General features: G+C 40.6%; 1 protein-coding gene across 6 annotated transcripts in view; it reads left to right on the top strand.

The window, feature by feature from the left end:
• The first annotated feature begins 8,003 nt into the window (after window positions 1–8,003).
• The window catches only part of CNOT4 (CCR4-NOT transcription complex subunit 4), a 113,803-nt gene continuing 95,150 nt past the window's right edge, over window positions 8,004–26,656 (top strand). For 2 of the 6 annotated variants that reach the window (XM_037513873.2, XM_037513863.2), the window contains exon 1: window positions 8,004–8,244. The gene's annotated coding sequence lies outside the window, so the exon portion shown is untranslated. The remainder of the gene's footprint in view (window positions 8,245–26,656) is intronic. The other 4 variants (XM_037513889.2, XM_037513882.2, XM_037513904.2 and 1 more) reach the window with 2 other exon arrangements.

Genomic DNA, 26,656 nt, shown 5'->3' with positions numbered 1-26,656 from the left:
TTTGGCCTGTATCTCAGTTCTTGTATGCATAAATAAATAAATCTTAAAAAAGCAAAAAAGTCCCCTTTTTCTTAGTTTGCTAAAATAAATATTTACTCATTGAACATTGGCTTTCATTGAAAGTTTTTTTCTGTATCTATTAGAATGATCATATGGATTTTCTCTTTTAATATGTTGATATGTTACATTATGCTGCATTAATTCTTGAAACTGAAGATGTTGAATAGAAAGAGTTGAATAGGAGAGGTGTTTATCTATTTCTTGAACGACCAACTAAACTAGCCTGCAAAAATACTCAGATTTGGGGTCTTTCAGCAGAGGAAATCTGATTACTAATTCAATTTTTTTCATGACTATGTCCTTGAATGATAAAATTGTTTTCATCGTGAAGCACTTTACATAAAGGAAAGCAAAAAACGTATTTGCATTTATTAAAAATAAGAGTAATGAACACCTGTATATCTATAACATAGATAATGTAATACATTAGTACCAGTTCCTTAGAAATTCCCTGTATATAACCTTCCAAAATCATCTCTTTTCTTCCTATAGAGAACTATTATTTAGTTCTGCCTATTTTTGAACTTTATATAACATATGTATAATCATTTGTGACTTTCTTCATTTGACCCGTATTTTGTTTTTGAAATTCATTCTTTGCAGTTGAAGCATGTAGCTGTAGTTCATTCTTTTCTATTAAATTACTGAATTTATCCATTCTGCTATTGATAGATATTTGGGTTATTTCCAGTTCTTTTTATTCCCCAGTTATTATAACTAACACTGTTATCAAACCTCCTGGCATATATATCTACATATCCATATACCTACATATATACAGATATATTATGCACACACATGAATATATAAGAATCTATATGTGTGAATATATTCACACACAAATACAGGAGTAGATCTGTTTGGTTGTGGAATATATATTTATGGGCTATTTTTATTCTTATATGAACAATATTAAAAAATCAAACCAGCAATCTATAGTCTGTGAGCCAGTTATCTATTTCGGTTAATAACATGTTATCAGAACTGGGGTCAGTATTAGGAGGGAAGGGTGCAGGGTGGTATAAAATCAGAGTCAGAACTTATCTTTATTTTATATTTTAGTATTTTGTTTATCATGGATTTTTGTATTAATTTTGATTTTAAAAATGGCATATCAATATCCTATTTACCTTGATGACAGTAGCTTTTAGTGCTTGCTTGAGTTCTGTGTCTCAGGTGATTGCCTCCCTAACCTCATCCAAGTTCCAGCCCCGCCCTAGGAAACCACTCATTAACTCTGCATTTCTGCAATTGCTTCTTAACTGGTCTCTCCACTTTTACTTTTACTATCTATCTTTGATCTCTTCTCCACATGGTAGCCACACAGATCACTTGAAAAGGTCAACTGAAATAATGTGTATCCAGACTTCTGCTTCAAATTATTCAATTGTCTCTTAATCTAGTTCGAACAAAATCCAAACAGGCCATTTAAATAAATGCTATCTTCTCATCCTTAAAATTTCATTTACCCATCATTTCTTTATAGGGGTTTTCCAGTCTAAAATAAACGCCCTCCTGATATTTCTGTTACTCTGTCCTTTTTTCTTCCTAATATTTTGACAACGTACAAGTCGAGATTTATTTGATTTTTTAAAATTTGGTTTCTGCTCTTCTTAAACCCCAAGATCTTTAAGGGAGTTAAGTGCTTTGCTCACCACTCTCTATCCCAATATTTAGCACTCAACTATTCACTATATAAAACTAGAAAAAGCTAATAATAAGAGTCAAAGTAAATGTGTTTTGGGAGGAAATGCCCCACAAATAAGATGGCATTAATATTCATTAATATTAAAACAATCTGGTTTTAACAGGGGTCATAGAACTGATCACCTCCTTTGGCTCACTAGGTCTACATGTGAGACCATGTCCCGAGGATAACTTGAACATTTAATTTAAAATATCCATATATTAATAATTTATGAAGGTTAAAAAAATGGGAAACAATCCATAATGTTAATTGTCTATTAACCCTCCTCCATTTTCATTCTCCTTCTCCAGCCTAGATGTTGCTTTTATGACAAACCCAAACTGATAAGCATTAGTGGAGAAAAGTCATCAAATCAGGCAAAACAGATTTCCCATAATTTTTAAGTTCACCAGTTTCTAATGGGCAATCATTATTTCCCCCTGACATCCTGTTGTTTTTCTCATGAAGCTGTTCTCCTACTTTCTACAGATGCTATTTCTATATTCACCATTCTTCTTTACCAAAGGAACCACCATCTACAAGCTCACTTAACTCAGAAAATCTGAATCATTCATGAGAACAACTTTATAATCCAGTTTGTCGCCAAGACCTAGTGTTTCAATCTCAAAAAATTTTCTACCTAGACGGCTGCCACCACAATCAGAATCACCATCTGGATAACTGAAATGTTCTCTTAATGAGTTATTCCATTTTTTCATTTTTCCTTTTTCCTATCCATTGTTCACACAGTAAAGTGGTCTATTTAAATAAAATATATAAAATGAATTCATATCTATAACAATATACCAATACAGCGATTTATAAAGAAAAAGCTATAGTTGCCCTTCACCTCAATCCAATTACAATCCCCCAAGGAAAGCAACCATGCATCAAGTATTTAATGTGAATGTATCCTCCCATGCTTTTTCCTGCGCTATACAGAAATGTAGTCAAATATTTTTGGATTGATTCTTTTTTCATTTTTTCCTGAAAGGTGAATAACATTATATATATATATATATATATATATATATATATATATATATACACACATATATATATGTCATGTAAATTACTTACTGAATATCTACTTAATACTTAATAATGTATCATGGGCATTCTTTCAGGTGACTATATAGTTCTTTTCCTTTCTCTTTTTTATGTAGCAATGTAAAATTCCAGAGACTGTAGTATAAAAATTAAATTCTTCCAGTGATGGACATTCAGATATATGGTGACTTTTTGCTATGAAAAGAATCATTGCGATCAAAAGTTCATTTTATCCTCTATCTCATGAGCATGCCTCCAGCTGCCTTTCAACTGGCAAACTACAAGACTCTGCTTAAATGTCCTTGAAATCTGCGGGGTAACAGGTCTGCCTTTGTTTAAGACTCCTTATTCCATGCCCTGTAGCCAACCTGAGACCTCACATCTTTATATCAAAAGTCTCCAACATCTAGCATGGTTTCCTAATGTGAATCAGATTATGACTCTTTCAGAAGTTCTCCAGTGGAATCAGATAACAATTCCTAGCAGGGCCTACATGGCTCTGGAGTGATCTAGTCCTTCTCTCTCTTTAAATTTACTTTATACCACACTTCCCCTTATTCACTATCACTATGCTAGCCACCTGGCAAGGTTTTTTCCTACCTGATGGTCCCTGCATATTTTTCACTTTTAACCTGCAAAGATCTTCCCTGACTAACCTTCTCCCCACCAATCTAAATTAGCTTACTTTCTTAATTAACTTTTTTATGACCTCTTCATAGTACTCCTCACCAGTTATCGTGGTATATAAGAAATAATGTTCATATTTATCTACTTGTATTTATGTCTGGCTACTCTCTGCCTTCTCCAGTTGGCACCAATCTCTATGAGAAAAGAACAGTGTTTTGCTATATCACCAGCAACTAGCACAATGCTTAAAGGGAAAAACCATTTTAAGTGAATATACGTACCTGCACTAAGGACTTACCAGCAAGCGTGGTAACAGAAGTTAGTGTTAATAAACTTTTAAAATGATATGAGAATTAAGTATCAGACACATCTATATGAAATTATACATACACATATATACATATGATAAATTGGTGATACAGTGTAGTGAAAGGAGCACTGGCTGGAGAGAGCAGTGACTCATTCATTTCTTGGTTACCTAGTAAATATTCCTTCCTGTTAGCCTTATCAATGAATGACTCAGTAGGTATATTACTGCCCCCTAGTGGCAGCTACTCTGAGCGCTACTACTGCCCTTTGGAGAGCAGAGGTCAGGTAGATTTTCAGCAAAACCTGCGACTGTTTAATTGATAAATTATTTTGTGTCCCTTGCTACTTTTTTTAAAAAAAGATTTATTTATTTATGCATACAAGAACTGGGGTACAGGCCAGAGGTTTGAGGGGTGAGAGGATTCACTGGAGACAGTGGAGAACAGAACAGGCAGACTGACTGAAATACATTCCTGAGGGGAGCAGCGGGCGAGACAAGGAGAGGTCTGCTGCGCCATGAGGGTAGCTCCCTGGTTGGCTGGAGATCGAACTTGTGCTGCAGTGGCTGCAGACAGCTTCACAGGTGCGTCTTAAACCCTTGCACCACCAGGGAGGCCCCCTTGCAACTTTCATTATTTATTTATTTATTTATTTGTTTGTTTGTTTGTTTGGTGGGACCCTCGCCAGTGGCCGGGGATCGAACTGGTGCTGCAGAGGCTGTGGGCAGCCTTGCAACCCAGCGCTCAACTGCTGTGCCACCAGGGGCGGCCCCCTTGCAACTTTTTTTTTTTTTTTTAATAGAGGCATGTTTTATTTATTTATTTGTTTGTTTGTTTGTTTCTTTTTTTTATACATGCACTGGGTACAGTCAGAAGCGCGAGAGGGTGAGAGAATTCACCAGAGCCAGAGCAGGGAGCAGAGCAGGCAGAAGGACCGAGGTACACTGCTGAGGGGAGCAGCGGGTGGCAGGAGAGGTCTGCGCGCCATGTGGGACCCTCCTCCGGTGGCCGCGGAGCAGCCGGGGATCGAACCGGCACCTCAGAGGCACGGGCTGCTTCACAACCCAGCGCTCAACCGCTGCGCCACCGGGGAGTCCCCCCCTTGCAACTTTTAAATGCTGCATTATATATAGTGAAACACCCGTATACAATGATTTGTACCTAGAATCTATTTTACCTGTGAACACAAGCTGTGTTTTATTTTTACATTTCTACAGTGAATGTTTTAGGAAAGCATCTTCAGTGGACAGATGAATGTGTCCATTAGACATGGCCAAAACACCACACCTCTGTCAGCTGGTGTTTGTAGCGTTCACATTCATGTGGATTTGACTTATAAGTGCCAGCAAGTAAGTATTTGATTATATTTTCTTGAATAGTCATATTTAAGCATTTATATATTTAAATACAAACTACTATAAATTACTTTCTTTGTACTTTTTCTAAGTCAGGCATTATAAACACAAACAAAATAATGGATGTGGGTAGGCTATATTACCTACAGATCCATTTTAGGTTATTAAAATAGACACTATGAAATATTTATTTTAAAAAGGAGAGTTGGTAGTGTACGGTTGCAAACCGCTGAAATAGATGACGCTTAAGGGAGGGAAGTATAAAAAATAAATGCTTAAGGTCCCATCTAATTCTTAATGTATTGGTTCTAATCTTTAATAATGGAAAGGATTTTTTTATTACTTTGTTTATATTCTACTATAAAATTGGTGATATACAATAAAACAAAATTTTAGATTCAGTGAAAAATATTTTCAGAGGGAAGGGGGAGAGGGGAAAAGGGATAGGGCATTTGCAGGGTTTGGTGGAGGGTGAGTGAAGCATGTGCATATATAGTGGTGTGACAAGTATACCCCTCTAATGATAGTTATGCAGATGACTAACTAAAAACTGAGGGGAAAAACCAAAAATTGGTGATATATACAAGAAAACCAAACACATTTAAAAAAAATAACATGTGGGGGGGCCTCCCCTGGTTGAATGCAGCGCTGTGAAGCTGTCCACAGCCTCTGCAGTGCCGGTTTGATCCTGGCTGACCAGGGAGATACCCACATGGCACGGCAGACCTCTCCTTTCTCGCCCACTGGTCCCCTCAGCAGTGTATTTCACTCTGCCTGTTCTGTTCCCCGCTCTGTCTCTGGTGAATCCTCTCACCCTCCTGCACACCTGGCCTATAGCCCGGTTCTTGTATGCATGAATTAAATAAATCTTAAAAAAAAAAATACATGTTGGGGCCTCCCTGGTGGCACAAGGGATTAGGACACAACCTATGAAGCTATCCTCAGCCTCCGCAGCGCAAGTTCAATCCCCAGCTGGCCAGTGAGCTACCCACATGGCGCAGCAGACCTCTCCTGACTTGCCTGCTGCTCCCTTCAGCATTGTACCTCGGTCAATCTGCCTGTTCTGTTCCCAACTCTGTCTCAGGTGAATCCTCTCACCGCACCCCCCACACCTCTGGCCTGTACCCCAGCTCTTGTATGCATAAATAAAAAAATCTTTAAAAAAATATATGTCTGTGGAATATATACTCAATGGAATGGTACACAGCTGTGAAAAAGATGGGATAGTGGCATTTGGAACAAAATGGATGGACCTTGAGGTGAATATGTTAAGTTAAATAAGTGAAAAACTGATATGGTTTCACTCATTTATGGAAATAACAAAAAAACAATACACAAGCAAAATACAGTAAGAATAAATCTTGAAATCAGTGAAAGAATATAATGGTAGCCAGAGGGAAGGGCTGGGCAGGAAGGAGAGTGTGGGAGGCAGGCAGAGGGGTATGGGCATGGGTGGTTTCGTGGAGGGTGAGTGGAACATGTGCATATATGGAGGAGCAAAAATGTAACCCCCAGAATTAAAAAAAAAATAAGCATGTCAGCTATTCGAATGTTCCAACACTTGTTAGCTAAAGCTGACTCCACGATTTCCCAAGTTTCCTTACTCAGTAATCATTACATGCTTCTGTCATTTCAACTTCATGATACATTGTGAGTTTATTACATATTTAAAATTCTCACCAAATAATTGTCTCTAGGCTTGAGAACGAAGAAACTAAAACACAGAGAACTACGAATGTATTAGGGAAAAAAAGATGAAATGAAAGCTTCTCACTATGAGATTCACAGATTTAAAACGCAACCCACTTTCCTATGCCCCTTCCCTGTTCTAAGTTCGCAACCTCTTCAAGTCCCCTTCCCTGTTAATTTTAAGTTCTTTCCTTATCAGTTACGACATACTCTGCATTTTAACCATATATATTAAAAGTCGTCTTCTCTTCTTTCCCTCTTACCCTGGTTCACTGAATACACGAATTCTGAGAATATGAATTTTGCCTTTTTCCACCGAGGCATCCCTATGTACAAGCAGTACCGGGCACCCAGGGACTCCAAGACTATTTGTTGTGTGAATGCCTGAATATCGCAATAAAGGAAAACGAGAGCTTGGAGCGCGGCTTCCACCAGAGTTCTAGGCAGCAAGCAGGGGGGAGGGACCAGGACACTGATTTTCTGGATGGAGGCGCCCTCGGCGCTCGTGGGGATCAGGCACATGTTTATGTTCTCTGGGCTGAGCTGACAGTGCGCAGTTGTGAATTTCATGCACAGAGTGTGCAGGCCGGGCACCCCTCTAACACTAACCTGCACCTAAGTCTGCATAATGTTCCATTTCCAGCCTCAGAAACACGTTTTTGTAAGTGCACAGCTCGCCCAGGCCAAGCTGGGGTATTATTCCACCTGAGCCTGCTGGTGAGAATGGGCTGCAGGGTAGTGGCCCCCAAATGCATGCACACGGGAAAAGAGGAAGCGCCCGCTTTCCGCACACAGCCGCCCCTGCAGCGCCAGGTCTCCCCGCGATCAAATCCCGCGCTGCTCCCCGCCCCACCTGCCTCGACCCCGCCCCCGAGGCACCCCCCCGTAGGCGGGGCCGCAGAGCCGGCCCGGCTCCCTCCAAATCAGTGAAGCGCGCCCCGAGTTTTAGCATCGCACCCTTCAGCCAACACCGAGGAAACGCAGCCCCTCCCGAAGCCCGCCGACCCCACGGCAGCGCAGCAGCACACGCGGGCCGAGCAGAAGCAAAACAGCAGCAGCCCCCGAAGCAGACACGTGAGCCGGGCGAGCGCGGCCGCCTGCGCAGCGAGAACTTCAACTCCCAGCGTGCCGCTGGGCGGTTGCCCTCGGAGGACTACAACTCCCAGGGTGCTGCGGGGGCGGCCGCTCGCCGCTCCTCCCGCCCCTCCCCCGCCCCTCCCGGCCGGATCGGCGTGCGCCTGCGCACCGGAGGCCGGAGGAGTCTTACCCTAATGTAAGATGGTGGCCCGTCTGGCTGTGGAACCCACCGAAAGCTGAGAGTCTGCCTCTCAGCCGTAAAGGTCGGACTCGCTGAAGCAATCAGGCCCGGTTCTGAAGAGTTTTTTCCCCGACACTCGTTCAGCGGTCTCTGGGGAGGACGCGGCAGCGCGTGGAGGCGGCTGAGGGAAAAGCGAGGCAAGGCAGGCGGGTGAGTCTGTGCGGGGCTGGGCTTAGGGGAAACCCGGGGCTGACCGGCTACGAGAGAGCGGAGGCTTCTCCGGGTCTGTGCAGGCCGCACCCCCCGTCCTCCCCACCCCCCGCCTCATCTTCACCCCCTCCTGCCGGGTCTTCCTCCCCTGCCCTTCCTCCCTCTCCCCTCTACGCCACAGCAGTTACCACCAGGAAAAGGCAGCGGGACGCGGGCGGCGCGGCCACCAGCGCCGGCGCCTTCGAAAACCTCCTCATTGGGGAGCAGAGGCGGCTTCGGGGCTTCTCTCACCCCCCTGCGTCTTTGGAGGGCAGGATTCTGAGGGCTCAGCACGCCCCGTTTCCCGGCCCCGCTCTGACGTGCCTTCCCCTCGGCCCCGGGGCCGCGACCCCAGCCTGCACCCCACCAGCCTGCGCGCCCCCCAATCCCGGCGCGCCTGCCCCGCTCGCCCCGCCGCTGCTCCTGCCCCGCCGCTGCCCCCCTCGAGGCACCCTCGCCCCCCTCTGTGCTTGCACCAGCCCCCAGACTGTCTGCCACCCGGGAGCGGCTTCCGATTAGTAGTCTTTGCCTTCACCACATCTGTCATTTTTCGAGCTGCCCCTGAAGTCTCCAGATGATTGCTCCTCCTCGGGCTCACCCACCTGTTTCTCAGCCTTGCTGGGCATCGTCCTTTGCTGCCCTCTTTCCTGGTACAGAGTCTCGGAATACACACCTCCAGAAAAAGGGATGCCCCGGGTTGGCCCCTGAAAAGTCAAGAAGTTGGGAAGTGAATGAAGGGAGGCAGGAGACTGACTATCACGCGTTGTGAGGAAGGTCGTTTGTTGAGGCTGCTCAGGGGAGGAGTGTTTGCGTTTTGCGTGCAGTCATCTGTTTGTGGATTATTCACTCTGTTGGGACATGGGGTTTTTTTTTTTTCCTTTTTCTTTTTTTTTTTTTGGCGGGGGGGGACCGGTTTTCCCATGCTATTTAGCATTCTTCTGACTTGCCTCTCCCCAGGACACTTTTTTGTGGGCTCTGGTTATACCAACATATATTGGCCTAAGCATTTCAAAATAAGATAAATCTGGCACAAAGAGAATTCACCTGTGACTCCACGCGCAAATATTAATGATATTTTGAATACGTGTAGGTTATGTGTGGGTTACAGATCTTCTTCCCTCTTGAGAACTGATTATTGACTGAGTGAGTTATACTGTTGGTCAGCTTAATTGATGACATATTTTATTTATGGTTTGAGTGGAGATTTCCTCTCCAGCTAATATCAAATTTAGTGTTTTTGGATATGGGAAAGTCTTTTAACATCTCTGGTATGGTAGGTACCTGAATAAATAATCTCTTGAAAACCTATTAGGATGTATGCAAAAGAAATACCAATTTTTTTCCCCCCCAAAACTAAGTCCCTCATTTTTTCCCAACAAAAAGAAGGGGGCTGGGACAAGAAATGACAGAGCTATACACATAGGTGCATTTGGTGGCATTCACTGACATTGTTGATATTAAAGAGCAGAAACTGGGAGCAAGAAGTGCCTTATGATGTCCATGTTTTGGTGAAAGCAAAATTGAAATAGACTGACTAATGACATAATGGGGAGAAGGGGCCTTTGCTATAACCAAACTGCTGTGAAGTAATTACCAGAAAAGCAAACAGGATTACACACTTCAGATACATACATCTCAGGTTTAAGCATAAATAAGACATTGTGTTCTTAGGACATATGTAAAAATGATGTAAAAATGTTAGAAGTCAGTAGCAATCGCATGCAGAAATATATCTCTTATTTGCAAAAGTAATAATATCTCAAATGTAAATGCAAATGCATTCAGTTACTCTTTTAATCACTTTTGCATCTTTCTGTATTATGGTGATTTTTTTTTTTTAAGATTTATTTATTTATTTATACAAGCACTGGGTACAGTCAGAAGTGCAGGGGGGTGAGAGAATTCACCAGAGCCAGAGGGGAGAGCAGAGCAGGCAGACTGACAAAGTACACTGCTGAGGGGAGCAGCGGGTGGCAGAAGAGGTCTGCGCACCATGTGGGACCCTCACCCGGGGATCGAACAGGCGCTGCAGAGGCTGCGGGTAGCTTTGCAGCCCAGTGCTCAACCGATGCGCCACTGGGGAGGCCCTTTATAAAACTTCTTTACTTTCAGTTACTCATGTTCAATTTGGGGAAACTAAATAAATCCCTGCTCTTCTGAGAATTGGAAGCAATTTGTATAGCAAGTCTTGTCATAAGTTTTAACTTAAGGTTTTTAAAAAAAATATTACTTATATTTAGTTTATCAGTAGGTATGTATTTAATTCAACTGATATTCAACTCTAAGTAAAAAATAAACTTCAATTTTCTTTGTACTATCTTGGTAGAGATGCTCTCCACTTTGAACACGCCTGTCACACAGGTCTGGCAGTTACTCTTGGCTAAACTCTTAACAGAGTGTTTTATGTTCTAGGAGAGGACTGTCTGTCTGGCAGAAGAGGGTAAATGATTGTAATATATCTTTTCTTTTGTAAAGATATTTGGCTTACTAAGTATTGTAATTTTCTTCTCTCTATACTTTTTCCTGCAATCAAGTTCAGCCCTCCCTGAAATCAAAAGAAATTGACTTTGGGATCTTTATTTTTAAAAAAAATATTTATTTATTTATGCATACAAGAACTGGGGTACAGGCCAGAGGTGCCGGGCTTGAGGGGATTCACCAGAGACAGAGTGGGGAGCAGAACAGGCAGACAGACCGAAAACACTGCTGAAGGGAGCAGCCGGCGAGACAGGAGAGGTCTGCTGCGCCATGTGGGTTGCTCCCTGGCCGGCTCCGATCAAACTCTTGCTGCAGAGGCTGCAGACAGCTTCACAATGCTGTGCATAACCCATTGCGCCACCAGGGAAGCCCGACTTTGGGATCTTTAGCATTACCTAAAAAGTTACCTAAAGTTCTTTGACATTTTGGTAGGAAATAGGGAGCTGAGATTGCAAAATATTTTTGTTTGGTTTAAATTTTTAGATATAACATTGTGAACATTGCAGCTTCCTATTATTCCCTTTGAGGGTTTTTTTTTTTTAATATAGATTTAGTTTGGAATACTTTTTGCCATGTTCAATAATTGAATTCTCCAAATGAGTTGATTCTATCTATACAAACGTCTTAGAACATGAAATACTTAAAGTTAATATAAATTTGTTTTCATCAAGTTGCATAGACTAATCTTCAGTCTTATTAGGATGAGCTAGTTATAGCCAAATGGCAAAATTCAGGAAAATAAATGTGTTTTGTAATACCCCATAGCTTCAGTCTAAATGGGAGCTCTAGAGGTAACTTACAACTCATTACTTTATAAAACAAAGAGGATATTGCTTAAGGATGTACTCCTTGCCTTAGAGGAGTTTTATTTTAAAAGTGATTTTGTGTGTTAAGAGTGAAAAAAAAATAATCTCAGTGTAAGCATTATGACTTTAGAACTCTTCCCTTTCTTCCCTTTCTTGCTCTAGCTTTTAAATTGAAGCTACACTTTTCATTTTAATGTGTTTTTTTTTGTGTGTGCCTGCAATTAATACTCACTTGAATAGATTTCAACACAATGATATTATTTTTGTAGACCATTCAAGTGGAATAGAAAGTTTTAATTTGTGAAAACCTTCAGCCTTTACTGAAAATTCAGTTAGCTTACTGTCATTTAGTGTAACTGCTGCTAGCTTGGCTGTTTGTTAAGGAAGTTGCATTCAGCTCAGGTGCTTCTGAAGAAAAACAGTAGGGAAATAGGTTAGAGAAGTTTTTGCTGTTCTAGAAATAGTTTAAGTAGAATGTACTACATACTTTTCTCAAAGGATCTCAATCTAAGTGGAACTTGCAAATGGTTTTCATCCCACTGGAATAGCATGTATTGGATAAAGCTTAACACGTTCTGAGATTTTAAAAAAATTTGTTATCTCAGAGATTTTAGGAAAATCTATAAATGGCCATGTTTTTATAAATGTGACAATATCCCTAATATCTTAAAACTAGATATGTATTTTTTTCTCAGAAGTTGAGAGTTTAAAAATTAAAGATAGCATAACTTACTCAATTATTTAGTGATGTAAGGAAAGAATATAAGTGGGACTTTTTAATCATGCATTGAACAGTTTTCTGAAAGAATTTTTTTTCATAATTTTCTAATCTCATTATGATGTGGCCTTCTTTATTAGAAGAATGTGTGATAAAGTGTCAGCTTTTTCTAAAGTAGTAATATAATCCTGTGGGTTTCATCACAGCTTTCTTTTTCATAGTATGATTCTTTTATTTTTTTAATTAGAAAATACTTTATAGAAGAGAAAATTTCAACACTATGTTGGCCCTTTAGATTAGCTCTCCCATTGTAAGTTTTTCTTTTACCAGAAGAGAAATTGCATGCTACAAAAAAATGGGATGGATACTTTTACTTGTTGGGAAAACTTGACTTTAAAGGTAGTGCAAGAGCTAGTTAATGAGTTTAGTTTTTCCTAGGGAGATTATTTGTGAGGATGGTTTTACTACTCTTCTCAACTCTGTTTACAGGAGAGTTGTCCTGTTTCAAACTTTTAATTTCTTTGTGTGCTAGGCAGATGATATATTGTTATTAGTATAAACATTATTAGGATAAACATACAAAATATCATAAACATGCTAGTTGTATGTGTATGTCAGGTATCTGTTCAAAGTGTTTTTTAGTTATGGTAACTAAAATCTCACCTCTTAAAGATTTAGAGAAAATATGGAAGGGGGGGAATCAAAATAATCAGATTCGTTTGTATTTTTGCCTAAAACCAGATTTGGGGAAAAGTAAACAGTGTAATCACAAGACTAAAATGCCAGCATATAAAGGTAGCTGAGTATTATGTACCTGCTTTTGAAAGGAATTGGTGAATGAGGTAGGGAAAATGATGACTGAATTTTGAAAGTTGCTATAGATTGAAATATCAAAGCATTCTTTAGCAGCAACAAACAGATACATTGTCAGTAAGCCAAATATCTGAAATTTCTAAGTGTGTTTTTCAGTCCTTTAATAAAGTGCGGATTTTTTGATTATTTAAAAACCTACTAATTCAGGGCCTCCCTGGTGGCACAAGGGGTTAAGACATACCTATGAAGCTATTGGCAGCCACTGCAGCACGAGTGGCTTTTTAAAAATAAACTTATTAATGAGAAAAATTTTAAACAGGTGTCAAAGTAAACACAAACTTCTATGTAGCTGTCACTCACTTTCAAAGATTATCAACTCATGGCCAATTTGGTTTCCTCTGTACCCCCACTTTGCCTCTTGTACCTCTAGCTAATTGTTATTGCATTGTATCATTTGTATAAGAACTCCTTTGATAAAATATCTTAATTTTTTAATCAGGATTATTCCGTCAGCTTTGAGTGCTTATTATAGACTGGCTTCTAGGGAAGTGTCATTCAACCTCTTCTAAGAGTTTACTGTTTTGTTGGGTATACTTTTATAATGGTATAACTAGCTTTGTCTAAAGCAGCATGCAAATAGTGTCTGGTATTTATGGTCTTAGTCCAGTGTGTTAGTGTAGAGATCTCTGCAGACTGAAGTTTTCAGAGTGGGGCTTCCTGAAGAAAGTAAAACTCAAATAAAGAATATATATTCTCTGCATAGGCAGAGCCTCTCCAGAGGGTGAATACTCCATATATTCCATGTGGGAGATGGCAGCTTGAGCCAACACTTATTGGTGGGGACCAGCATGATGTGAGAGGGATGTAAGGAGCCTGATCTGTGGGGATCGAATTCTGGGAATGCTGTAGGATAAGTTAATATACTAGTGTTGTACTAGATTATGAAGGGTGTATTCAGTGTCAGCTTGAATTTGATCTGCTATGCAACAAGGAGCCATTAGAGATGGGGGAGGGTATAGGAGGCGACATAATAAAAGTGCTCTTTTAGAACGATTGCTCTCTGAGTAATATACAGCATATTTGGGGGTTGACAGTTGAGTTGAGCTTGAACAATTAAAGACCAGACCACTGAAGTAGGAGGTCATCTGAGAGCTGTTAGTGTAGAAATTCTACAGGATTTGGCAGCTAGTTGAGTCCATCTTATTCCTTATATTCAGAAATGGCACCTAGGTTTTGGTGATTAGAGAATTGTCATTGACAGTGAACTGCAGTTTGTTATACAAGCCTAGCTTTTGGAAAGGAAGTGATGCATGAGCACTTCAATAACAGTATCAAAAAATTTTAAGTAGAGGGGCCTCCTTGGTGGTGCAAGGGGTTAAGCACCACACTATGAAGCAGTCCACAGCCTCTGCAGCACGAGTTCGATCCCTGGCCGGCCAGGGAGCAACCCACATGGCACAGCAGACCTCTCCTGGCTTCCCTGCTGCTCCCCTCAGCAGTGTACTTTGGTTAATCTGCCTGTTCTGTTCCCCACTCTGTCTCTGGTGAATCCTCTCACCCCCCACATCTCTGGCCTGTACCCCAGCTCTTGTATGCATAAATAAATAAATCTTCAAAAAATTTTTTTAAATAGAAAATAACTGTCAGTTCTTCAGAATTTTGGATATTCATTCACTGGGGAATAAAAGTTTGGAAAATAAGAGAACAGTCTTTATTTAAGATAGGGACATATTTGTAAGAGAAATTTGTGCCTTATCTGCTTCAGTGTGTGTGAGTTCTGGAGTATTAGGAAACATGTACACCTTGTAATCAGGAGATATTGTTGAATATCTTTAAAGTTTAATAGTGACCTAATTAGAATACAAGGAATGGCAGAAAATGCTGATTAAGTAGGACACTAATATTGTCTGCTCCAAGCTCTCCTTCAGCTGGATAAGTTTAGGTGAGCAGGCCAAAGAAGAGTGTAGGGACCTTATGAAATGAAAATGTATTCTTTGATTTTTTTTATATATACCTGGTTTTATACAAGTATTAAAAAAATTATGAAAACCAGGTCTGGTTAAGCACCAGCCATATTTATTTTGATTGGATTTCTTTTAAGCTCTAAGACCCTTGATGTTTACTCTTTTTTTCTTTATTTTGGTTGTTGACTCTTCATTATACCAACTTTCTGAACCTGTTGTATGTTTTTGTGTATCTGGATAGCTTTCTTTGTTGTGTGAAAGAAAGTTTTACAAAAGTAGGGAAAATTAGATTTTTTGCTTTTGGCTTTGTAAATTGTAGATTAATAATACTGTATGTCTTGCCACTTACTCTTGCTTCCTTATCACATGTGTTCCTTCTCCAAGATGAAGCATGTGAATCTCAAGGATTCTCACTACTGAGTCTGAAAATATGTTAAGTTGAGGGTGTTTACAACTTCAGAATTAATTTTTTTTAAAGACTTATCTTTATTTATTTATTTATTTATTTATACATACAAAGATTAGGTACAGTCAGAAGCGCGGGAGGGTGAGAGAATTCACCAGAGCCAGAGCGGGGAGAGAAGCAGGCAGAAGGACCGAAGTACACTGCTGAGGGGAGCAGCGGGCGGCAGGAGAGGTCTGCGCGCCATGTGGGATCCTCCTCCGGTGGCCGGGGAGCAGCCGGGGATCGAACCAGCGCCGCACAGGCCGCGGGCAGCTTCGCAACCCAGCGCTCAACCGCTGCGCCACCGGGGAGGCCCAGAATTAAATTTTTTATCTCAATTTACCAACCATTTTCTTTCTGTTATAAAATTTGTTACTTACCATAATGCCATGATCTGTTTAAGTACTTGGGAAATATTAATAAGGATAAAGATGATGATTCAATTTAGCACATTATTGGAAAATTAACATTAACATTCCCTCCTTCTAATACCTTACTCCTGGTATTTTTACTTCTTTAAAGTGAATTTAGGGCCTCCCCTGTGGCGCAGTGTTTGAGCGCTGGGTTGCGAAGCTGCCCGCAGCCTCTGCAGCGCCGGTTCGATCCCCGGCTGCTCCCCGGCCACCGGAGGAGGGTCCCACATGGCGCGCAGACCTCTCCTGCCGCCCGCTGCTCCCCTCAGCAGTGTGCTTCGGTCCTTCTGCCTGCTCTGCTCCCTGCTCTGGCTCTGGTGAATTCTCTCACCCTCCCGCGCTTCTGACTGTACCCAGTGCTTGCATAAATAAATAAATAAATATTTGGGGGCGGGGGAACCTTTAAAAAAAATAGTGAATTTACATTTAGCTGGCCAGTGTATTCTTTAATATGGTCACTAGAATTAGAAAACTGTTGCCTTCTTTGGGGTTTAACAGGGACTTCATTGATTTGGATTTAAGGTGAAATTGACATCCCCTTTGTGCAGGAGAATCTTGAGGATTATGACTTTTCTCATTGCCACTAGTGTATGTGGGAGAGAGAGAAATATCAAATAGGCAATATAGTACCTTAGTATTTGATAATATTTTTAGCGGTAACTGCCAATCCAGTAGTTTCCTCCAAGAATTTTTAATTTAATCCCTTGGAGTGTGGAACCACTTTTGTCATAGTAGGTGGCAGTGGGGGAGGAGAAAATGGCTCTCTATTCCAAAGCTCTCTCCGATTTTGATAACTTGAATTAATCTCAGATTATTAATAGTTTACATATATTTCATTCCTACAGTACTTGGAAGGGATTGATTTTGAGTGGGTGCTTTTGGGGGTGCCTTGGGTAGCCAGAAGGGTAGGTGCATTATAAACCTAGGAGAGAGGAAGAAAGACAGAAAACAAAGTGGGAAAATTCTAACTCTCATATTTGCTATTGTGCATTTTTCACCTAACTATGAACTACACTGGCTCCTTTGCTACCTTTGGATACATGGTCTAGGTTTTCTAAGTTAGATTGTCAGTAGTAGTTGGGAAGCTACAAATTGTAGCCTTTTCCAAATCAAAATAGTGTCTCTGTCCAGGCTCGTGCATTTTAATCTTTCTGATTTACAAGTCTGACATATTTGTGTCTCTTTTTTCCTGCCAGAAGGAAAGGGCGAATGGGAAATAGGAAGTGCTAGGTTTCATACTCTGTCTGCTCGTATGTTCGTGTTGTAGTAGTCTAGGATTGTTTTGTCAAGAACCTCTGCCCTTAATTTTTAATTTTATGTAATCAGTTAAAAATACAGCTTCATGAATTTACTGAGTCCTTAGACACCTTTTAAAAGATCCTTTCGCCATACAGGTGGTAATAGTTTGAAGAGTACCTAGAAAAATTAGACACTTTGGCGGCACTTTATTGGAATTTGTTGCTTCTACTAAAATCTTTTCTGTCAGACTGGACCTAGTCCAGATGTGAGTTTTAGCTTCCAAAAAGTAAAGCTATTAATATTTCTTTAAGATTGATACTGTTTCTGCCTTGTATTCAAATTGATTTTGATCCTGATAAAAATAAATATGATAGTAAAATACTTTAATATAAGCACCCTCACAAAGAACGTTTGTTAATCATGTGTCATCATAAATTCTTTGTCATGCCTGGCAATTATTTTCAGCAGCTTTGTGGAACTCTGAATAATATATGATGTGTTTATATTTCCAGATTGTCCTTTTAATTATGTACTACTTAATTCTACAATTTTTAAAACTTGGCATGATATTAAAGGAAATAATGTTCTTTAGTTTTGGAGTAAAGCACTAACTTAAGTGATTTTTTTCATATGTGAACATCATTTTCAATAACCTCTAGTTTTCTATAGAAGTCCTTTGAACTATCCCTATTTTTATTTATAGCTCGTATTGAGAATTTTTAGTATAATATCAGACTAGATTCCCTGAGTATAAAGTTTGACTTTACCACTTAGTACTGTCAGACCCAGGGCAAGTTAACTTTTGTCCTGTCTGGACCTCAGTTTTCTCATTTTAGGACAGAGCTACTGGGGCTGTTCTGTGGAATGAGCTAATGTATGGAGTGTGCATGGAGCAGTGCTCGTCACATAGAAAGCCCTGTGCTGTGTTTACTAATATTATATGCCTGAAAGAATAAAAAAATCCATTTTTGAAGGCTTACTTTCTAATTCAGTACACTGTTTCATGTCTAGGTACTGGACATATGTTTTTAGTAATTTGACTAGCTGAAAATACAAATAATGTGTTTGGGAGGATAATCAAAGGACTGACCTGCCTGAAATTCTTTTCAGTCAGGGAGTAATGGAAAGTGAACTTGGGTAGGTATGATAGAACATGATTATGGAGTGTTTTGAACTAAGGCAGAAAATTTTATTTTTAACTCAGGAAAGTGATTGTTTAATAGTATTTAGGAAAAGATGTTTTTGAGTGTGCATGGTATTTTATTTTATGTGGACAGAGAATTTTGTTTTTGTTCTGTCCATTGATTTATCCAGAGTGACCGAAACCGTGCCTGGTAGATACTAGGTGCTCAATAAATGTTTATTTCATGAATGAATGTTAAGGTAGGCTGTGGGATAACAAAAAGTACAAAAGACCCAGGTTAAACTCTGGGGACTCTTAACCTTAAAGGGGTGGAAGTGAAAAGATACTATTAAAGGAACAATTGGAGAGGTAGGAGGAAGATGGAAAAAGTATGTTTTGGAAAACAAAGAGATTTTTCAGGAGAAGTCACAGATAGGGATAGGAAGATGCAGGGTGGTGTGGTTTGTTTCAGTAATGAGGAAAGGGATTGACATGGTCCAATTCAGCATTCAAGGAGAATGAGAATAAAGTGCTTTGACGTGTGGTGTGAAGGTCACTAACCTTCCCGAGAGCATACACTGGGACTATAAATCAGATTGGGGGGAGGTTAAGGAAGGTATTAAGTGGAGAACATAGGTAAAGACCACTCAGTCCGGAAAAAGACTGAAAAAAGCAAGAAGACAGTGTAATAGCAGCTTTCATAATTATGAATGTTTGCTGTGAGAGATTCTACTTTTTTAGAGATGAGAAAATTTGAGGCACTTTGTTCTGAATGTTCTTAAATTTCGTAGCAGAGAAGACATGCTGTTTTAGGACTCTGCCTCTTGCTAATTCTGTGATCTTGGGGGTAAGTTGCTTCAACATTTTATACCTCAGTTTTCTCCCTTATAACCTGGTGCCAGCAGTAGCACTTATTAATGGTATTTTTTTTTTTTTTATAGAGGCATGTTTTTATTTATTTATTTTATTTGTTTGTTTGTTTGCTTGTTTATACAAGCACTGGGTACAGTCAGAAGCGCGGGAGGGTGAGAGAATTCACCAGAGCCAGAGCGGGGAGCAGAGCAGGCAGAAGGACCGAAGTACACTGCTGAGGGGAGCAGCGGGCGGCAAGAGAGGTCTGCGCGCCATGTGGGACCCTTCTCCAGTGGCCGGGAGCAGCCGGGGATCGAACCGGCGCCGCAGAGGCCGCAGGCAGCTTCGCAACCCAGCGCTCAACCGCTGTGCCACCAGGGAGGCCCCAGCAGTAGCACTTATGTTGTAGATTTGTGGCGAGGATCACATTAATTAATCTTTTAAAACATTTAGAAACAATGCTTGGTGTGCAGTAACTGATAAATGTCAGATATTATTATTATCTACTGGTGTTTAAGTATGGTCAAGAGTAGGATTGTAGGCTCAAAGAGAAGAAATAGAAAAAAAAATGTAATAAATTGGTTGCCAAGTAGTAGCATGAACCAAATGAAAAGTCTCTAAAACCTTTATTCTGACTGCTCTGCCTGGAGGACATTTTCCTTAATAACCACATAGTTATCTTAACTCCTTTAGACCTCTGCTTAAATGACCTCCTTTTTAATAGACTGAACTATTTATTTATATATAGAACCCACACCCTTCTCCCTCAATATTTGTGTTGTTTCACTTTTTTCTATACTACTAATCCTCAAACATACCATATAGCCCCACTTACTCGTTATGTACAGTACTGCTCTCCAACAACTGGGGTAGGGATGTTTGTTCTCTGATATATCCAGGTTCTGGGAATAGTATTTGATATATAGTAGGTGCCCAATATATGCTTGTTGAATGGTTAAGTCAATTTACTGTTGAAGTGGTGTGGATGGGGAATTAAGTGCTGGTGGTGATACCTTTTTGGAGAAGAGTCAGTTTTCAGAGATTGATGGACACTGCGTAGAAGTTGATCTCAAAGACTTCCTCTTCTTTATCAAATGAATTTTGGGTACATTTTGAGAGTGGATTCCTCAAAAATCACTCATTTAGCTGAAGCTAGGAAAGTGTAAAATGGATCTCTTTTTTGCTCTAATAATTAATTTTATATTTGATTAGCTAATGAAAGCTCATCTTGGAGTGCTTATTAGATGCTACGCATTGTTCTAACTTCTGTTAGTTTTTAAAAATTCTTCAGGAGTCTTACAAGTACAGTTTTCTTGCAGACCATTTTAGGGGTAAAGGTGAAGCCATTTGCACTGACTCTAAGAGCATGCTTCTCATGCCAGAGAGCTTCTGATACCTCATGTGTCCTCCAGCATTCACAGCCTTGACACTCAGTTGAAGTATATCAGGACTAATCTCATTTTATCTCTCCCCACCGCCAGTCACCACCAGTCTCCCACATTGTACTTCTGTCTCAAACTTTAATCCCCGCAGATTCTGAATGTTTCCTGTCTTTTCACTCTTCTCTCCATCAGCAAAATTTCCTGTATCCTTGTTTTGTTTTGTTTTTTAAAGATTTATTCATTTATACAAGAACTGGGGTACAGGCCAGAGGTGTGGGAGTGTGAGAGAATTCCCCAGAGACAGAGCAGGGAGTAGAACAGGCAGAGGGACTGAAGATACTGCTGAGGGGCACAGCAAGCGAGGCAGGAGAGGTCTGCTGCGCCATGTGGGTATCTGCCTGGCTGGCCCAGAATCGAACCCATGCCGCAGAGGCTGCGGACAGCTTCACAGCACTGCGCTCAACCTGCTGCGCCACCAAGGAGGCCCTCCTGTATCCTTGTTTTTATCCCTGAACATTTCCTTACATTTTACTCTCCTGAAAATACTGCCTTCCCTGTAGCCCTCTTATATGGTAGCAATTAAATTTTTCATTTTTTTTTTTTTTAAGATTTATTTATACAAGAACTGGGATACAGGCCAGATGCATGGGAAGGTGAGAGGATTCACCAGAGACAGAGTGGGGAACAGAACAGGCAGACTGACGAAATACACTGCTGAGGGGAGCAGCGGGCGAGACAGGCGAGGTCTGCTGCACCATGTGGGATTCTTGCTGGCCGGCTGGGATTGAACTTGCTCTGCAGAGGCTGTGGACAGCCTCACAGTGCGGCGCGCAACTGCCTGCGCCACCAGGGAGTCCCCATTTTTTTTAAAGATTATTTATACAAGCACTGGGCACAGTCCGTAGCGTGGGAAGGGGAGAGAATTCACCAGAGCCAGAGCGGGAAGCAGAACAGGCAGACTGACGAAGTATACTGCTGCGGGGAGCAGTGGGCACGGCAGAAGAGGTCCGCATGGCTTGTGGGACCCTTGCTGGCGGCCGGGGATTGAACCAGCGCTGTAGAGGCTGTGGGCAGCTTCGCAGCCCAGCGCCCAATCGCTGCGCCACCGGGGAGGCCCCCCCATTTTTTTCTTATATACCATCATCAAGGGTCAGCGGGAAGTCCTATGCACTGAGATTTAAGACTGCGTTTCTTATTCTAACCTCCACTGAATAGCAAAGAGAGAGCCAACCTCCACTGAATAGCAAAGAGAGAGCCTGATTCACTGAACCTGAACGCGCAGTTCTCTTCCATTCTCCTCCCTAAAACTTGTCTGTTAGCTGGTTTTAATGTCCATAAGCCCTCATGTTTGTTGTCACTGTCTGCTCCTGGCATTATACCTCTGTTCTTCACTGTTTCAGCTTCTAGCTCAGTTATTCTTGCTAACTCTGTGCCTCTTTTAATTCTTGGTTACTTCAATATCTTTCTAATAGTGTGGCCTCGTAAGTTCTAAAATTTCTTTAATGATCTTGCTCTCTATCCTATTTTAGCCTCTCACTCCATGGTTATGTCTTACACCTTATTATTAATAATAACTTACACTCCTCCATGATTTTCGATTCATGACGCCAACTTGGTGACGCCAACTTGGTGACTGCCATGAGTCTTCTCAGTTCATTCTGCCTGCTACCCAAACTCAACAATCTTTTATTGCCATTAGGATTACCAGTTCACAATTCTGTTCTCCTTTCACTGTCCCTTTCCCCCTTGATTTCCTTTCTTCCCTTAAGTCGTATACATTTATTACCTAATGATCAGTCATTATATTTATCCACCTTCAAATGCCCTCAACTTCCTTTTTCTTTTTTTGCTTCTTTGTACTTAATGGCAAAACTTCAACCTTACTTAAATCAAATTCTCTGAGTTCTTCATGTCTACCTTTGCAGCTGAAAGTGACTAAAAAAACAAGCATACAAGCAAAAACAACCAAAAAAAAATCTATGATGACTCTCACTTTATATTAATAATAAGAAATCTCAGCTAGCCTTTAGTATTATCTGGCAATTATAGTCTATTTCTGATGTTCACTTGGTTTCTCCTCTCTAATAGACCTTGGTCTGTACCCTTTCCTTGTCCCTAAAACTTTCAACCTTCCTCCTCATGTTTGCCTTCAGTTGATGGATCTGCTTTCTACTTTATTGAGAAAATAGAAGCAGTCAGAAGAACATTTAAGAGTCTACTACAACATCTGTGTACCTTCTGATCTGACTCATAGATCTTGCCTTTCTTCTTTTACTGCAGATGAACTGTCTTTGCTTTTACCTAAACAGTTCTCTGCTTTTACCTAAAACAGTTTAGTTTTACCTAAATGCATAGAATCCCATCCCCTTTCATTTTTCTGGACATTGACCTAGCAGTCTTCCTCCCTCTTTGTATATTATCAATTCTTCCTTCTCTCTCTCTCTTTTTTTTTTTTTTTAAGATTTATTTATTTTTACAAGAACTGGGGTACAGGCCAGATGCACGGGAGGGTGAGAGGATTCACCAGAGACAGAATGGGGAACAGAACAGGCAGAATGACGAAATACACTGCTGAGGGGAGCAGCGGGCGCGGTAGGAGAGGTCTGTCGCGCCTTGTGGGACCCTCGCCAGCAGCTGGGGATGGAACCGGCACTGCAGAGGCTGCAGGCAGCTTTGCAGCCCAGTGCTCAACTGCTGCGCCACCAGGGGAGGCCCTTCCTTCTCTTTTGGACCATTTCCATCAATGTACAAACATACTGTTATGTGTCTCATTTATTTTTTTATATTAAATTTTTAAAAATATATTTCAAATCAGGATGCCTGATTCATTTCTACTTCTTTACTGCTAAATCTGCTTCAGTTTCTCTGCCTTCTCTTTGTGATGACCAGGGTGTACAGGTATCTTGATGCATTGGACTTTAAGCTTCACGTTATCCTTGTTTTTCTTGATCTTGATGGATTTGACATTCTTTTTCTGGGCTGTGAGCCTAAAGTCCTTGATTTCCTGACTTTTGCAAGGCATGGTTACCGGGTGTAGGTGACTGTGTGTGGCTGGTACAGCCACTGGTGAGAAACAAGGAAGATGGAAAAGAAAGATACTTTTCTCATTTTAAAAATATCTTCTCTTGATCACTTTCCTTGCTCTTCTCTGTTTCTATTGTTGCAGAACCCCTTAAAGTGTTGTCTAAATGTAATTGTTTTCTCATGTTGTCTCTTAAACTAGTTCCAATCAGGATTTTGCCTCTATCATTGTACTAAGCTTGTTTTTGTTCAGAACTTCTAATAGTTATAAAATGTAGTAGTCGGTTAGTGATCAGTCTGCATTTGGCAAATTTATTTTCTCCTTCCTCTTTGATGTACTTGATTTACTTGCCTCTTGGGTTATCACATTGCCTTGGTTTTCCTCAAAACTCATTGGGTGCTCCTCCTTAGTTTCAGCATATCGTCTTCCTTGCCTCTTCTAAATATTGAAACATTCCAGGATTAAATCCTTGGTTATCTTCTGTGTCTGAGTGCATGTGCTTTGGTAATCTCTGATAGCTTGAACCCTTCTAAATATTGATGACTGTCAGATTTATTTCTGTTGCCCAGATTACTCTCCTGAACTCCTGATTTGTCTGCCTAGTCCCTTACTCAATAATTCCTTTTGAAGGACTAATAAACATCTCAAACTCAGCATATCCGAAATCTTTCTGTTCCCTCCTACATCTGTCCACCCATATCTGCTCCACCCAATGAGCCCTCTTCATTTTTTTTAAAGATTTATTTATTTATGCATACAAGAGCTGGAGTACAGGCCAGAGGTTTGAGGGGTTGAGAGGATTCACCAGAGACAGAGTGGGGAACAGAACAGGTAGACTGACTGAATTACACTGTTGAGAGGAGCAGCGAGTAAGACGGGAGAGGTTGGCTTCGCCATGTGGGTTTCTCCCTGGCCAGCTGGGAATTGAACTCGTGCTGCAGAGGCTGTGGATTGCTTCATAGTGTGGTGCTTAACACCTTGAGCCACCAGGGAGGCCCGCCCCCTTCATTTTTTAAAAAAAAAATGTTAAAAAATTTACTTTTGTGTAGAAGAACTGGGGTGTAGCCCAAAGGTGCTAGGGCGGGGATGTGTGTGTGAGAGGATTCACTAGAGACAGTGGGGAGCAGAACAGATGGATTTACACTGCTAATGGGAGCATTAGGTGAGACAGGGTTAGCTCCTTGGCCAGGGATCAAACTCAGGCGGTAATGGGCATAGTGCTGAGACTTAACCCCTAGGCCATGTTGGAGGCCTCTCATTTCTATTGTTAGCAGATTCCAGTTGCTTAGGCAGAAACCTGGGGGTCATTCTTGACTCCTTGTTCTTACTTCCCAACTCGATCTATACATTAGAAAGTTGTTGATTCTGTTTTAACATATATCCAAAATTCAACCAGTTTCACCAACTCCATAGCCATCTTTCTCTATCTTGCTTGATAATTGCAGCAACCTTCTAACAGATTTGTTTCTTCCCTTTTCGTTATAGCCTGTTATTAAAACAACTCTCAGAATGATCTTTTGAAGATCTAAGTTGGATGGTAAAGAGATTTTTGTATCACATTTAAGAAATATCATTAATTCATTCAGAGATTATATTGCAGTCTAATTTTACTAAATCTTGCTGGTTCTCAAGGCATATTTAATGTAGACTTTGATTATGCATATTTTTTTGTGGGTGGGGAAGGAGTTGGCGGGGATGGTTCATGATCTTCCTCTTTTATCCTCTCTAGACCTCTCCTCCTTTACCCCCCCCCCCCCCGCCCGCCAAACACCAGACACTTGTGTCCTTAAAAAAGTTGGAAAGAGAGAGTTTGAGGTGGATGCTGTTCTGGAAAGTTGCTTTGAATGGAAGACTGAGTCAGCTTTTCTTACTAGAAGTCTATGGTTATTTTACTGCTACGAACAACCTCTCTTAGTAACACTTTTCCTTACCTCATGGCAAATTTAGTGTCTTCACAATACCCATGCTCTTTCTCTGTTTCTTTCTATTCCCAGTTGTAAATGTTGTGTTTCTAAGCTTTTTGGCTCTATTCAAATTGGTATTTTGTATTCTAAAAGTGAATTTAGACTCCTGAAACTTATTCTTTTTTTTTTTTTTTTTTTTTTTTATTTTATAGAGGCATGTTTTATTTATTTATTTTGTTTGTTTGTTTGTTTTGTTTATACATGCACTGGGTACAGTCAGAAGCACGGGAGGGTGAGAGAATTCACCAGAGCCAGAGCGGGGAGCAGAGCAGGCAGAAGGACCGAAGTACACTGCTGAGGGGAGCAGCGGGTGGCAGGAGAGGTCTGCGCACCATGTGGGATCCTCCGCCGGTGGCCGGGGAGCAGCCGGGGATCGAACCGGCGCCGCAGAGGCCGCGGGCAGCTTCGCAACCCAGCGCTCAACCGCTGCGCCACCGGGGAGGCCCCTGAAACTTATTCTTAAGGCTATTGTGAGTTGGTTTTACTCTTGTTATTAAAGTTTCCAACATAGTGGACATGATAGTAAAAGGGAAATTGATACTAACAGGGGAAAAAAGAAATCATGTAAAATGTGGGGAAAATTAAGATTTTTATTGTATATTTTGAATGTGCTTGTCATAAGCTAATAGTGATAATAATTTCTATAGGAGTTATATTATTGTATTATTCTTTACTATGTACGAAGAAGCTTAGAGATTGGTTGGCAAAAAGGGACGTCACACTTCATTTCTTTTTTCTCTTTACATTGTTTTCTCTGAAGGCAAATGTTCTCAAACCAGTTTAACTTTGAGAGTTCTCTTACTGTGATCAACCATCATTTCTGTAATATTGTGTAGAAATTAGTATTGATTTCAGATCCTTTTAGGTTATCATACTTATTGTTTTCGTCTTAGGTATATGCTTGTTTTATCAAGCTGTTTCTTACCTTTGTGTTGTGCAATATGGAACTCATTAGCGATAAGTAGCTACCGAGCACTTGAAATGGCCAGTCTGATTTGAAATGTGTAGTAAGTGTAAAATAATCACTGGAGTTTGAGTTCTTATGGTACACAAAAAAGTTATGCATTATCTTGGTAATTTAAAAAAAATACTGATTACTGTAGAGTTGATAATACTTTGGATATATTGGGTTAAATAAGATACCTATTCTTTTT

Source organism: Talpa occidentalis, unplaced genomic scaffold (genome assembly GCF_014898055.3).
Source record: "Talpa occidentalis isolate TD23 unplaced genomic scaffold, MPIMG_talOcc4v2.1, whole genome shotgun sequence".
Taxonomy (NCBI): Eukaryota; Metazoa; Chordata; class Mammalia; order Eulipotyphla; family Talpidae; genus Talpa; species Talpa occidentalis.
The sequence above is the reverse complement of the archived record's forward strand: the minus strand, read 5'-3'. Positions and strand labels throughout refer to the sequence as shown.